We start from the raw sequence: 16,628 nt of genomic DNA, 5'->3' as shown, positions 1-16,628 counted from the left end.
TTTTTGTTAATTATTTATTTATTTTGCAATGAATGTTTATATTTTTTATTGTTATTATAAAATACTATTGTTAATTGATCATAAAAAGAAATTTATTGGGAATTATTAATTTACAAGTGGGATAAAATAAATAAGAAAAATTTCTAATATCATGTCTTTAATAGATTTTATGTTATTCGATTTTACAAGTAACTTTGTTGATTAACTTATGTTAGAAAAATAATATTTTGTAATTATAAAAGAGTCTAATTATAATGACTTGACTAAATTTTAGATGAGGAAGATAAGGTATTGTTTATAAATTATTGTTAATTAACAATTGGATTGGTTATTAGTTTTGTGTATAGAGGGTTTTAATAATTACTCTAGTATGCAATTATATATTAAAATTATTTTCTTAGTATGTCAATTGATTATTTATTTATAAACAATTTGACTCAGTTTTATTATAAATTGCGAAAAAAGGGGATGAAAATTTTGTTCGAGGGTTGTTGTTAGGGGTGTCCAAACATGGGGTTCTAGCAAGTGAAAATTTCCAACCTAGCTTCGATTCATGTCAAATACTTTCAACCTCGCGGTGCTATAAATCTTTTGGGTATAGACACATCGCGTCAGGATTTGCTTACTGTACTCAGTGTTATCACATTTACCAACAACGATATCGAGATCAATATGAGTGGATAGTGTCACTTGATCTCCGGCGAACACTTCCGTGAAATAATCTGCGCGCGGTGTAATACAGGTATCACCATAGCCAAACCCGTATATCAATACGATCAATGTTTATTGAGGTTCTTAGAATTCTTATTGTATTGCGATGAAAGACAAATTAATACTCTTCCTAACCCTCTCATATTACATGTAAACAGAGCTAGATACTACTAATCAAATTCAAACAACAAAATGCATCATTCATCGCACAGTCAGCCAAATTCCTCACAACCATCATCCTCACACCCTTCCGTAGAAGCTCTTCAAAGATTATATACCATACATTGTTTCAAAACTTACTCCTATCAAAAGATAAATGATGTACATATCACTTTATGCGTCACATGTTATACTAAACTAATTCCTGAAGCAGTGAAGTCATATTACCAAGAAACTAAAAGACATCAGTGCGTAGATGGCACAAAATTCTACAGAAATAAATGTTATGCATGCGAAAATCACATGGGAACTATTCAACCTATAGCTCATTGTAATCCCTGTATCAATCGGTATTTCGAATTCACTACCGAAATGGAACAACTACACCGCACAATTAACTATTATGAGGATTCTATAATATTAGCAGTCATCGACGACTGAAAAAGAAAAACATATACACACGTACATATAAAAGATTCAGTTAGATATAATCACGAGATAATAATACTAATATAGGGAAGAGAAAAAAAAATACAATAAACACCTAACACATAAAATACGAAAATACGAAAAAAAACACAAATACATACATATATACATATATAAGGAAGGAATAGATATAAAACAATAAACAATAGAGTTATGTATAAGTGCTTATATTAAAGAAATATATATATACAAGTATCATCTTTTCAGTAAAAGAATCCATTCCTTAGAGACATTGACGACCTGAGTCTAGCCTGGTCCAAATTTAATAATAATAAAATTATAAGTTATTAAAGTCGCTAGTATTTGATTATAAACAACGGGTTAATTAAAAACGACCTGACTAGCCAAAATTATTCAATTTATTTACACGACGTTTCGACCATATGGTTGTGGTCCTTTTCAAGTGTAACTATAAAGAAAATAAATACATAACGGATCAAACATTGATATATAGATACAATTTTTACCAGATTTTAGCCAAACAATACAACATAAAGGCGTCATAAAACTAGTCTACTCACACGTAAATTAAGAAAGAGATGAAAAAATCCAATGGGGCATGTTTAAAGGTAGAACATAATGATGGAATAATTAAATATGTCACTTAGTTAAAAACAATGGTTATAAATTTTGAGATGAACACAAACAAGGAGACACGTCATGTCAGCATGAGTTTTTTGAACAAAACTGTGATCTTTATGGCGACCATTGCATATCTCTACTGAATTCATGGATCAACTACAAAAAGAAGTTTTTTACCTCCAAACATCAATTGACTTTCCTATTACGATGCAGAAGACTGGATCTCGTTCCTACACACATAAAGAACCTCAAGACTTACATTGAGTTTCACAGTTGTAGTGTTAACCACAAATTTCAAAAGTTGTTAAATTTAAGTCAGCATTCTATTCTAAATTTCGAGATTGAAGACTTGAACATTAGTTTGATGTTTTTTAGAAAAAAGATCTGTTATATTGAGAAAGGACTCTTTGAATGTTTACCACATGACTTGGTTTTTGACTTTTTTAAACGTAGCAAACAAAGGATGTTCTCATTCGGTTTAAAGATAAAAAATAATTTAATTAATAAGTTTGACAAATTAAAATTAAAAAATGATTTCAAAGAGGATCCTTTTCATAATATTGATAAATCCAAATGGTTTGTAAACATTAGTGATAAGACCATTCCCGAACATGTCTCCACTCTCTTAAGCTTGGGTGACAATTTTGCGCTACCCATAAATCCTTCACGCAGTAAAGATCGCGTTGATTATGTATTAAACGTCGTTAAAGGTTTTGAGGCGTGTTCTAGCATGATTCCAACTGATCTTATAGAGACTACCAGAATCTCTGTTGCGAATACACTGCAGAGATTTTTATGTTCTCGTCGTCATGTCAGTTATATTGAAAGACATATAGGGCGGGCCTTTTCACTTTCGAAAAAATTTTTGTCTGATAATAACGATTTATTAGTTACCAAAGCTGACAAGGGACAGTCCACAGTCGTAATGAACAAGACTGATTATTTGTTAAAAATGGAGTCGTTGTTGAGTGATGAATTTACTTACAAGAAAATCAATAAAAATCCGACAAAACCACTTATGAACAAGATAAATTCATTACTAAAATCTTGGCTCAACAACAAGCTCATTGACGAAAGAACTTACAAACATCTAAACTGTACTAATGGAAATTTACCACGTTGCTATGGGTTGCCCAAGACCCATAAGCCTGGTTTTCCATTAAGAATCATTGTTTCGACTGTTGGCAGTGCTTTGTACAATTTATCAACTTACATACAGGATATACTGCAAAGGTCAGTTGTAAAACCAGCTTCACATATAAACGACGGATGGTCTTTTTCCAAAAAGATCAAGGACGTTATTATTGAGGGCGGTCAAGTAATGATATCATTGGATGTTAGCTCGTTATTTACTAATATCCCTAAAGAATTGGTTCTGACCGCCATTGAAAAGCGATGGAATAGCATCAGTTCTGCTACTAACTTTAGCCTTGCTCAATTTATTCATGTTGTGGAATTGATTTTAGATTCGACAAGTTTTAGTTTTAATGGACAGTTTTACGAGCAAATTTTCGGAAGCCCCATGGGCTCTCCTTTATCTCCGATATTAGCGGACATTGTTATGGATGATTTAGAGTCTCATTGTCTAAATTTGTTAAGTTTTAAAGTCCCAATTTACTATAGATATGTGGACGACATATTTGCAATAATTCCACGCACAAGCATTGATGAGATGTTGGATACCTTTAATAATTTTCACCCTCGTTTAAAATTTACGTTTGAGATTGAACAGAATAAGTCCATTAGCTTCTTAAATACTACTGTTTTTCGTGCTGACAATGGACTCATAACTAATTGGTACAGGAAACCCACTTGGTCGGGAAGATATATCAACTTTTATTCGAATCACCCCATGAAATATAAAATTAATACGATTTATAGTCTTGTTGATCATGCATTGTTGCTCTCTGATACTAGGTTCCATAATGAGAATTTGTGTATCGTTTTTAAAACTTTGCGTAATAATTGTTTCCCTGACAACCTTATTGGACGACACATCAAAAAGAGGGTCAATTTTTTAAAAAATCGCAACAATTTGGAATTTGAACCCCGGGTGAAGGAATTACAAAGAGGCAGACCTTATGTTTCAATTCCTTATGTTAATGAATTTAGCTTTTGTTTACGTCGTATTGTTTGTGACGCTGGTTTGAACGTCGTTATGACTATAACTAATAAACTTAATACATTGATTAAGCGTGGTAAAGACAGATTACATACTGACTTTAGAACTGATGTGGTTTATAAATTACAGTGTAAGGATTGCGATGCGCTTTACATTGGCCAAACAAAGCGACATATACGCACACGTATTAGAGAACATCTTAACAATATAAAATTACATCCTACCAATCAATCAGTCGTTAGCAAACACAGAGTTGAATTTGGGCATGATTTTGAGTGGGATGATCCGGTTATTTTACACAATGAAAAATTTATTAAGAAAAGAGAAATAGCTGAAATGTTTTTTATTAAGAAATTTAACTCCACCATTAATCTACAAAGAGATACTGAAAATTTAAATAATATTTATGACAAAATTATAAAGGTCGTTTGAACTGTTTTTCTTTTTAAATATTCACAGTTTTGTTCAAAAAACTCATGCTGACATGACGTGTCTCCTTGTTTGTGTTCATCTCAAAATTTATAACCATTGTTTTTAACTAAGTGACATATTTAATTATTCCATCATTATGTTCTACCTTTAAACATGCCCCATTGGATTTTTTCATCTCTTTCTTAATTTACGTGTGAGTAGACTAGTTTTATGACGCCTTTATGTTGTATTGTTTGGCTAAAATCTGGTAAAAATTGTATCTATATATCAATGTTTGATCCGTTATGTATTTATTTTCTTTATAGTTACACTTGAAAAGGACCACAACCATATGGTCGAAACGTCGTGTAAATAAATTGAATAATTTTGGCTAGTCAGGTCGTTTTTAATTAACCCGTTGTTAATAATAATAATAACTTTTGAATACATATAAAATAAATATATATATATTTCTACGTAGCAATTGTAATTCATAAAATGTGTAGACCTAAACCTTACAGATATAAGCCACCTTATATTCTGACGCATTGCCCCGGAATTTTCTCTTATCATTATTATAATATTCAGTATATTAAAGTGGAAGATAATTGATATTGCGTCACTTGCTTCAGATTAATTCAACAAAATTTTCAAGCGTACGGACTTATACAATTCTATGGCATGTATAGTGGTATTTTTCAAGAAGAAAGATGTTATATTTGCGGAAATGACATAATTACCTATACTTCCGTAAAAGAATGTTCTACTTGCTTCATGCATTATTTAGCGATATGTTGCGTACTCAGAGAAAGAGAATTAGATCCAAATAATGTAGAAAAGTTGTTGTATGATTGCGATAATACAGAAGTAAAGATACTATTGATGCATGAACCAACAAATGAGATGGAAATAAAATAAAGTAAAAATATATTATATTCATACAAATATACATGCATAAATAATAAATTGTATCTGCTTACTTACAGAAATGATGTATCATTTAGTATTATTATTCACTGCGCAAACCTCCCTCGCCCTTCTCGGTTTTGATTGCGGAGGGCGACATTTAAATATCACATCGGTTTCGTTGTTGGATGTGGGAGAATGCAATCTTCCGCATAAAACATCAAACTCTACGGATACTTATATCCAACTCCTTCAATTATCTGACTATAATCATGCGTATATAATACAATGTAAGGTTGAAATTTCAAGAACTATATATTACTGGCATGCACTCACACGTTTCCATCGTGCATAACGGACGTGCTGACTATATACATGAAACCGGATACTCACGCAAACGAATGTTTCGTGATGGTACTCTTTCGCTAGGAGCAAGAGTTTTAATCGACGGCATCCGAGTCAACCAAACCGCCTCCTACAGCATCACCATGGCTGGAAGCGTAGGCAACGATGGAAAATGCAAAGGCACGCAGTATTCCGACCATTATGGAACATGGGACGACGTTGTCGTGCAAGCTGTCGCCAGAATATCTTTGAAATCAGCCTATGTCTCCGTGAAGCTAAATACTGGAAAAATAATACTAAAATCAGGAACAATTTGTACGCTCAGTGAAGGATTTTGCATCGATTCAGAGGATGGATATACCTATTGGGAACCGATGCCTACCTCCTCATGTAATTTTCATCAATACGACGTTCTATATGAAGGACCTGCTATCAAAACTACGGACGATACCAGTGAAGGAAAATCACCTATCGTATACAGCCTGACAACACAAGACATAACTTTCGTCCTGACAAAAACGCGAGAACAGCCATTGTGCGGATACACGCTTCTTCGTACAGAGCATCCCAAACTCTTTATACTGGAAACTAAAAAGGGAGAAGTCTTCGCCGAAAAAGGAACAATCCCAATTGATAATCTTGATATTTTTGCATATTGAACTCGAAGTTTGCGTATGTAGAAAAACACATACGTCATCAAATGACGTCTCTTTACCATAATGTCATTCAACAGAAATGCGAGCTGGAAAAAGATGTAATAACTAACACCTTATCATTTGCCACCTTACAGCCTGACAAATTCGCCTATCGGTTAATGAAAGGACCAGGATACATGGCTGTCACTGCAGGAGAAGCAATTCATGTAATAAAATGTATTCCCGTTGATGCCATAATCCGGAGAACAAAAGAATGTTATGCCGAGCTCCCTGTAACAGTAAGGAACGCTTCACTATTTCTAACGCCAAAATCAAGGATACTCACCAAATTCGGAACTCAGAAGGAATGTAGCTTTGAACTACCAACATTCTACCGCATAGATGATACAAGGATCCAGCTCACCTTTGATCCACAAGTCATACAATTACCTCCACAACGATTATATCCGATGACCTCTTTGAGTTGGAAATACCTCACCCCAAGTCCATTAGCAATTAGTGGAATATATACTGAAAAGGATATAGAAAAGTTACGAGATCATATTATGTTTCCTGCAGAGAAACCAGCACTTCTAAATTTCATAGCCCGTGGGATGACAGGACAAGCTTTCGTACCCGGAGAAGTCTCTATATATTAGTCTGCTAGACGAGGAATCACTCCAGAAAATAGCTTCGAATACCGTCTCAAGAATTTGGGGTGGATTTGTAACCTTCGGATCAGCAACGGCCGGAATTCTAGGAGTATTCCTAATTATACGACTCATTAAATTGACTATTGACACAGCAATCCATAGATACGCCCTTCACATCGTGTACGGATACAGTCTTCACCTGCTAGGCACCGTATGGAATTCTCTCACACATCTACTTCACTTAGCACGAGGACCCGTGAATCAACAAAAAATAAAGCCAGAAGATCAATCTCCCCTGGAGCCAATGAATCCCTCACCAGTGTGACGTTCCGCCAAAAATTTCAAATGAAATTTTTCAAAAATAAACATACCGCTAGAAATATTAATAAATATGCGTTGAAATATATACGTTTATCTCTCAAATTCAACATAATAAAATATTTAATCGAGCATAGTATTATATAGCTATTAAATTGCTTGCTTATATAGAAGTATTAACAAAATAATACTGACCTTTATCAGTAAAGAAATCATAAAATTGCAATCAGACTACTATATATTAATTTTCTAAATAAAAGTTAAAATTCTCTCTACTAAAATATATGAAAATAAAATATTACTGTAATATCAGAATCATTGATATTCAATAAATAAATTACGCGATCGTAACAGAAATACTTGCAAATTAATTATATTAGAATTAAATCATACTAACAAACGCTTTATAAATCTTACATTTTCATAATTATAATAAAAAGGAAAATAATAAGAAAAAAAAGAAATATTATTTAGTAAAGTACATTTCAAAAGGTATACGCACACTAGCATTCATATATATATATATATATATATATATATATATATATATATATATACGCAAATTCATATAAGTTAATATATTTACTAAGCTGATTTTATATATCAACATGTAAATCTACATGGAAGACTTTCTCTTAGTGTAAATGATGAAAAAGTAATAATCTAAAAAATAACGTATGACAAGTATTACTATATACATATATGTCTATATATATATATATATATATATATATATATATATATATATACATATGTAAAAGAGAGCTAGTCTCCTATGCTAAAGTAAAACCATAAGGAATCACGATAGAAAGGAATTATAAATTAAAAATAACAGTATTAAATTACATTAATTAAATCTTCCATATAGATACTATAATAAAAGCAGATATGTCAATATGAAATATGTGATACGACAAAAGAGAAAATTAAAGGAAATTTAAATATAAAAGCATAAATTAATAAGTGAAAAGACAAAGAAATATTAATGATGAGACATAATAATTTTGAGAATGAATATTAACTCTTGCTATAGTTAAATTAATAAGTCTCTCTTGCTGTAAAAGGAATTATAATATAAGAGTGCGAAATTATTTTATAATACAAAGAGCCTTTCATTCGCATGATGACGCAATAGGTGACGGCGAGAAAGACTCAGTGAAATCGAATACTATTCTTATCTATTGACGCAGAAACTCAGTGAGACTAAATATTTTGTCAACGCAGAGACCAGTGAAACCGGATATTATGCCTATCTCTCGACGCAGCGACTCGACGAAACTAAATATTATAGCAACGTGCTTTTTGATATTCACCGCTGAATATCAACTTAAGATTAAGAAGAACTCGCCGCTTCTGACGTCTTCGAAGGCGGAGAGTTCCCTCACCAAGATCAAGAATCCATTTCCACCAGACGAGTAGCCAACCCGGGAAGTCTTGGATCCACCGGACGCCTAGAGGGAGGTGACCCGAGAGTGGGGACGGACCGCAGGAAGTCAGTCGAGTTTGCGGACGGAGTCAGTCGCCAATACCCCTTCAATCTAAAAAGTCGCTTTTAAATATTCATCGAAACGTTAGTCCGAAGTCGTGAAAAGTCGTCTCTGTGTCTTTATACATTCACTGTGTCCTAAAATCAATTTTAACTTAGTTTTCGTCAGCTACTTTGTCGTCAAGGTAGATCTTTAATAATACTTTATTTTCTCGTCTTCGCGACTCATCTTATATTATAATTTAGACCTGCGACTCATTCTACATTATAATTTAGAATTACTACTTTATTGTTAATTAATTTTCAATTTCTGGTACAGTGCGGTTGTACCTTTTACATTCGAATTGTGACCAACATTTGTAATCATTACTTGCAATCTCTGTAAAATCTTCAAGCTTTTAAAATACATAGTCGCTTATTTCAGAATTTTCACAAGTTCATTATTTTAAAATAGTGTTCCTTCATCCTCAACTAGTATTTACTATAATTAATTTTAATATCAATTAAATATTTAACGTACGTCTGGATCTTGAGCGTTAGCGAGACCCGTGCCTGCGATAGAGCAGAGTGACGTGCCCCTCGTGTTAGTTCGAGTAGAGCTGAGACTTAGTCGATGAGCCGCTTGAATGTCGCTTGATCCAGATTGTCAAACTGTAATGAATAACTTTTCAAATTAGAATAAAATTTTGATTTATAATTTATAGTAAATGCCTGGTTCTCGTCGCGCCGGTAAACGACATAGACAACTACGTGCCGCTTTACGCCGACAGAGACAAATTTCGAACAGTGATAACGGTCTCAGCCAAGTAGAAAAAGACAATTCAATTAACGTACCGGACAATCAAAGAATTGTCGTAGAACTTTTCGATCAGCTTGCTGCATCTGACTCAGTCGAAGTTCCCATCTCGCGAAGAACCTTCGAATTTATTGGCTGGCCCGGACCTCTGGTTGAAATCAAGCTGCATCCTGCCTCAACCTCCGCCACTGACATCCCTGAGGGAGATCCACGACGTCCAGAGTACGAGGAAAAGGCCTAGGAAAATCAGCAAAACTAGAAACATTAATAAAGGTAAGTCACTATTTCAAATACATTCACACACACGCGCATATGTTCAATCAAGAAGAATATTACTATTTTAATAAAAAAAGAAAACGTACCCATATTCCAACAAAATATAATAAAAAAGAAAAGAATTCCGAATTGAAATACTATATATAACACATCGTACTTGACATTTATATGACACCATATTACTCTAATAACTTTGATTTTGCAAAACAATTATAATTACAATCTAGACACATGCTTTTACGATTAATGCAATAAACTGTTCCATCCTCAAGCTCCGAAATAAAAATTTTATACAGTTAACTAGACATACATACAAGATATATATATATATATATATATATATATATATATATCTCACTCTTTTGAATAACTCACAGTTCAGGCTATTCACACTTATAAAATTACAAATTGACTCACATTCTGATACTACTCTCAAGAATTATAAAGTTAAAATACTATATCAAGAAATTTGCAAATTTTGAATGAAATTAAATAATCGATCCATCAGTGTAAGAGAATTAATTACTCGCTATACTTAATTTAATAATAAAAATAACGGAGCATCCCTTGCTTAATCTCTTTTTCTTATTTTCCATCGGAGACAGTGATTTTGAAACAATAAACTATATCGCTGGCCTCCATCACACCATATTCCAGTGTACATTTCTTTATATGACACCTCACTACACAGTGCTGAACCTGCAAAGAACCATACTCTTATTAACATATATATACATCTACATAAGAGCAATAACAATTTTAATAATCTTTTCTTATTACATGAATAGATGCATCAACGATATTTATGAAAAATAATCATATTACAACAGTTGACTTAAGGAAAGAGATATCTACATTCAATACAAATCCAAATCATTTAATTTCTCAATTTAACTTTGTTCTTCATATTAAAGCAGTCATTAATTAATGAGAAATTTGCTCTTACATTATACAAGTCGTAGATTAAAACTTTCAAAATCAATATATTTAAAATTGCTCCGACGGTGAATTCTACTATACAACAGTAAGTACGTAATTCCTCATAATTACTATCACCATAATCCTTATCCCAATTCTAATATAGTTGAAAATTTGTCAAACTAATCACAATCTATTTATAATTTCAAAATTGAAATTTTCTAATTATAATTATTGCTCCAACTTAAAAATTGAATAAATTCAGAACTATTGCAGATATAATTATAGAACCTTTTTTCCTTTCATCTTTAATTCGAGTGTCATTGTGCGTCACGTTCATTGTATATGCGATATTTGTCGTGGTGTCATGGAGTTCCTAGAACTTCCTCAGCCTCTCGTTAGTGCCGAGTGAATTATATTCTGACCATCAGACTATATTAAATATACAATAACGGGATTCAACGCGTCTGCTTAACATTCTTAATCATCTTCAAATACATATATCATAAATTTAATCGCTTTATTTCCAACTTTCTTAATTTTTTTTTCTTATCAAATAAAATAAAATAAATGAGGCTTTAGACAACTGATTCTGAAATTCAACAAAATCCTTTTGTTGACCCTGAAGTCATATTAGAAACTTTAATCCAATTTATAGAAGAAAATAAAGAAAACATTATTTACGATTTAGATAATATCATTAAAGAGTTTTTAAATCAAGCTTCTATTATCATCATTTCAGATCAGTAAAAAAATCCCCCGATTTATTAGTTCCTAGTACATATTGATCCTGCTCTCGGCGAAGCCCTGGGTATAGCCGATTTAGACAAATTACCCAAAAAACTAAATAGAGAGCAACCCTGTTATTGACACCTAGGTAGACGATAACAGTGGGTCACAGCACGTCACACTGGATGCCGGTGAAATGACAGCGTCGTGGAACGGGTCAGGAGCCGAGGACTCCGCCGTATGGTTTCCCGGTGGAGGGTATGTGAAATACCCGACGGATGCTGGGTTCTGACTATCCGGTGGAGAGGCGGCCGTTCGGATCGTTAGGTAAGAGCCGCCTTGGTATAGCGACCGAATGAGGCGCTTCAGTTGATGACTGAATTCTCTGATCGCACTCTGATCGACGTGACCAACCCATGACGCAGCTAAGGAAGTAAGCGAAATTATAAACAAAGCCATGGTTGAATACACGGGGGAATATAGACAGGGGTTAGGGATAGAAAAGCGAGTGATGAAAAAGGGAAAAGAAAAAAAAAAACACACACAGAACCAAGGGGATCGGTTATGATAGGTGATAAGGGGTACACGCGCTAATGTAAATTGCTAAATGAGTTAACTTGACTTTATCTGACGGGTTGTTGGGACAGGGTGAGCCTTAATGAATTTGCTTTAATTTAATATTTATTTTATATTTCAGACCAAGAAGACCGATCGGAAGAAATGTGAGAGAAGCCCTGAGAGAGGCGCGGTTCGTGAACTGAGAGGAGGCAGATCGCCCTGAGGGAGGCGCGCTGCACGCTAGGAGGCAGAATGCCCTGAAAGAGGCGCTCCTCGGAGATGAGAGTCGTTCGCCCTGAGAGACGTAGATAGAGGTAGTCCGGCCCTGAAGGAGGCGCACTGCTAGAAGGGACGTAGAGTCGCCTTGAAAGAGGCGCACTACGTAGGAAGGATGTAGATCGCCCTGGAGGAGGCGCACTACAGTGTAGGTAAGGATGGTTATCGCTCTCTGTCTGATGACACTCCCTATGAAGACGTCCGAATAAAATATTAATCTCTTCAATTATAAGATATCTGAGGCTCTGAGTATGTCAAGGCGGACGTCGCGGACCTTGCCACTGGTGAGCGGATAAGGAAAAAGAAAAGAAAAAAAATAAAAGAAGAAGCTATAAGGAATACAAGAACGCCCTGGAGGAGGCGCGCACCGACGCAGGATAACCGGAACGCCCTGGGAGAGGCGCGCGTCGCCGCAGGATGAAAGAGAGAGCCCGACGTAGGCGTGAAGGAATAATGACCTCGTCAGATAAGTAGCACTAATTTGCCCGATAATTTCAGTATTAAAATTAGAATAGAAAGCTTGTCTCTATATTTACAGGTATGGACACGAGAGATTAACGGCGAGAAGAATTGACACCGAGAAGATGATCGACGCCCGGAATGGACAGGGGCCGCGAACTGACACAGGTATGTATATTTCGAGTAATTTACACGTAAACAATATGATTAATGATCACACGAATATATCTTAATAATAACGACAACGTACTCACTTCACTAAATTATTATGTGTTACAGGAACCACTGGGGAACACACTGTCACGCGGGTGTATACGATTATGTGGATCTACAATAATATTAAGATTACAACGTCAGTTAATAGAACCTTCCTTTGACTATAATTTCACGCGAGGACAGGTTTCGGACGCTTAAACGATATTAGATAGGCGACATTAATAGTAATCTGATTGTCTGGAGAAGAAAAGATATAACGCTTATATTGTTGATAGAGGTAATTTACTGCGAATGAAAATTAAGATAAAATGTCTTTGAAAGTGATAGATAGAATTCGATATGTATTGTGAGCGCCGTGAAAATCGAAAAAGAGAAAGGAAATATAATAGTGACAGTGGAAACAATTAATCAAGAATAAATTCATACGACAGTAAACGCAAGAACTGAAAGCTAATTAATAGTATTCGCGATATGCTAGTCTCGAAGTCTCTCTGAGTTAATGATTTTGTGTGAATAATACCGACTAATGAACTAGAAACACTGATTCGAAGATATAATATTAATTACACTGTGTGAAAATTTGCAAGAGCGTATGTATGATCGAATGCTATAAAGATAACCAATTATTAAATCGTATGAATGACTGTCTGTACGTACAATGAATTTACTGAGTACTGTATGAATCGAGTATGAATATTGGGTAAACTGTCTAATTGATCGAATACTGACTATGCCGAATGAACTGTATGAATTAACTGTCGAAGCGTAAACTGAATGATCTGAACTGTCTGGGCGAAAACTGAATACTCAATGTTGAGCGCACGGTGATCCCGTTTATATACCCGTGGTCGCTGAGGGCTCCCACCTTCTGAATTGTAGCGCGCGCAACGTGGTCCGATCCTGGTCACGCTTGATTGTCACGGGTAACACGCGCCAGGCAATAGTAAGCGGTCACGGTGTTTGTCCGAAATTTTCACGTGATCCGGCGGTTCCTGAATGTTCTAGAAGCTTTGGGACTAGCATTATAATATAATATTTATATTGTTATTTCTAGATATATCGCAATTATTACTAGCGTTACGATAACTTATCTGATTAATTACTTATCGCCGCATTGTATTTATAGCGTTGTACTTAAATAATTGTAGATATATGAGAGCATTTCGCTGATTAACTTATTAATTAACAATTATCTATGATGTCGCATAATGTTAATCGTGAATTATTAGGTCTAGATTAGCTTACAGAGATTAAACTCGCTATTATATATATGTATATATATCATTATAACTAGTAGTAAAAGTTTATATATATATATAAGTAATAGTGGTATAAATGCACATATAATATGCCGTGATATATTTACAATGAATGGATGAGGAGTGTGTAAGTGTGTATAAATGCATAAATTTAAGACAAGTTTATATTGTGAGAGATTGAGTGTGTAATTTAAATAATTCATATGGAATATGTATGAATTAGCTACAAGATCCGAAACTATTGTGTTACCATGTATATGATACACTGATTATGCGTATGTTAATGTATGAGTATGCCTGTAATAAGTTTATAATGTTTATTGAGAATGCGTCGTTTGTGCGTATTAATGCGTCACTATGTATATAAATTATTTATAGGGTGTGTGTATTTGCGTGTTATTGGGTGGATAATATGTCTATAATAGTCAGCTACTGATTAAACATTGTGTAGATGATAAGTTTATAACGCGCGCACTTTTGTATCACTGAGTATATTAGGTGACTATTGTTATATAATTTTAACAATAGTCACCTATTAGGAATTTAACCAAATGAATCGGTCGGTTGTTAAACACTATTTTATACTAATGTTTGGATAATATGACAATGTTAGTTTATATACCGGGTGTCAATTTATTAAGGTAAACATCTGTAAGGAGTTGTATTTCCGCTTATTTGCAGTTATGATCTCTTTCTATGCGTGATTTTAGCTTGTTATATAGATTTTCTTTATATTTTTGTTATACCGGGTGGTGGTTAATTCTCGATGCGTGTGTCTATGGTGATGTGTACGTGCATGTTTGTGTTTAGTAAGAGTGATGACGGCGAGGTGGAGTGAACATTGACTTATATTATCGCTATTACTTAATTTATGCTATTCTATTGACGCGTACTTAATATAATGTTTCCTTTTTATTTTTCAGGTACTGCAACTAGAGTGACAAAACTAAATGGGTAATTATAATGAAATTAAGATGTTCGACTGATTTAGTAGGCCGTTTCTCTTCCTTTTTTCATGTGCTGAGGATACGGACTAGAAGGTGATATACCGGGTGGCCGGAAAATAGGTAAGAATTTTCATTGGACAACTAATTAATTATTTTCCTTTATTTTTAGGTAGGTGATAGGGGAGAACCAGTGATGGGGATGAAAGAAGAAAAAAAAACAAAAAAAAAATGTTCTAGCCGGAAATATAATGAAAAGGTATTTATCGGCTTAATCTATTTTTGCTAATAAGTATATGTATATATATATATAAAAAGAAGAAAAAAAAGATTTTTATAGGCGCTTAACGCTTACTATTGTCTACTTAACAGATGGCGTATGGCGTCAACGGACGGCGACTGGTGTCAAGCGGAGGCGCTGGACGTGACACGATTAATAATGCGTTCTCTGCTATGGCACTACGATAAATAATTTAATAAAACAAAAATAGAAAAGAAATAAAAAGTTGAAAAACGCGGTCTTCTAGTAATACATCAATAAACAAAGAATAAATAAAAAGAAAAGAGAAACGGCATTGTTCGTATGAATCAGACAGATATAAAGACCTATATATACAGGGTGTCCCAGAACAACCTTCCGTCCGTAAAATGACGTATTTCTGACACAATTCTAAGACAATTTTTCCTTTACCAAAATTTGATTTGAACCGTAGTTTTTGAGTTATAAGCAAAAATAATTAGCAAATCGCACGTCGAGTATAGAAGGCAGGCAGAAGCGGCGCGGCGCACAGCGAGCGCGAGCGTAGCTGACCGTTCGACGAGTGATTACCGCTGTATGAGTCGCTAACTATTTTATCTTATAACATAAAAGAAACACTTATTCCTGACGTAATTATAAGACATTTTCTTCTTTACCAAAATTTTATTTAAAGTATAATTTTATGTATAAGATAAAATAGTTAACGACTCATGCGGCGGTAATCACTCGTCGAACGGTCAGCTGTGCCGCGCCGTTCCTATCTACCTTCCGTACTCGACGTGTGATTTGCTAACTATTTTTGCTTATAACTCAAAAACTAAGCTTCAAATCAAATTTTGGTAAAGAAAAAATTATCTTAAAATTGCGTCAGGAATACGTCATTTTACGGAAGGTTGTTCTGGGACACCCTGTATATATTATATGTAACGGTTACTTTGACGACAGTCGCAGGAACGCATAATAAAAAACCTTTCACCCCTCCAAAAACATAGAAAATAAAGATGCCAAAATTTCATATTTGGACACCCCTAACAACAACCCCCGAACAAGATTTTCATCTCCTTTTCCATAAATTATAGTAAAAAATAAGCTTATTTGTTTATAAACAAATAATTAATTAA

At 34.1% G+C, this 16,628-nt stretch overlaps 1 pseudogene; it reads left to right on the top strand.

The window, feature by feature from the left end:
• Nucleotides 1-5,462: 5,462 nt before the first annotated feature.
• Nucleotides 5,463-7,338, top strand: LOC140675340 (uncharacterized; annotated as a pseudogene).
• Nucleotides 7,339-16,628: the final 9,290 nt, after the last annotated feature.

The sequence above is a fragment of the Anoplolepis gracilipes genome, chromosome 17 (genome assembly GCF_047496725.1).
Source record: "Anoplolepis gracilipes chromosome 17, ASM4749672v1, whole genome shotgun sequence".
NCBI lineage: Eukaryota > Metazoa > Arthropoda > Insecta > Hymenoptera > Formicidae > Anoplolepis > Anoplolepis gracilipes.
Note: the sequence above shows the minus strand (reverse complement) of the source record. Positions and strands in the feature narration are given on the sequence as shown.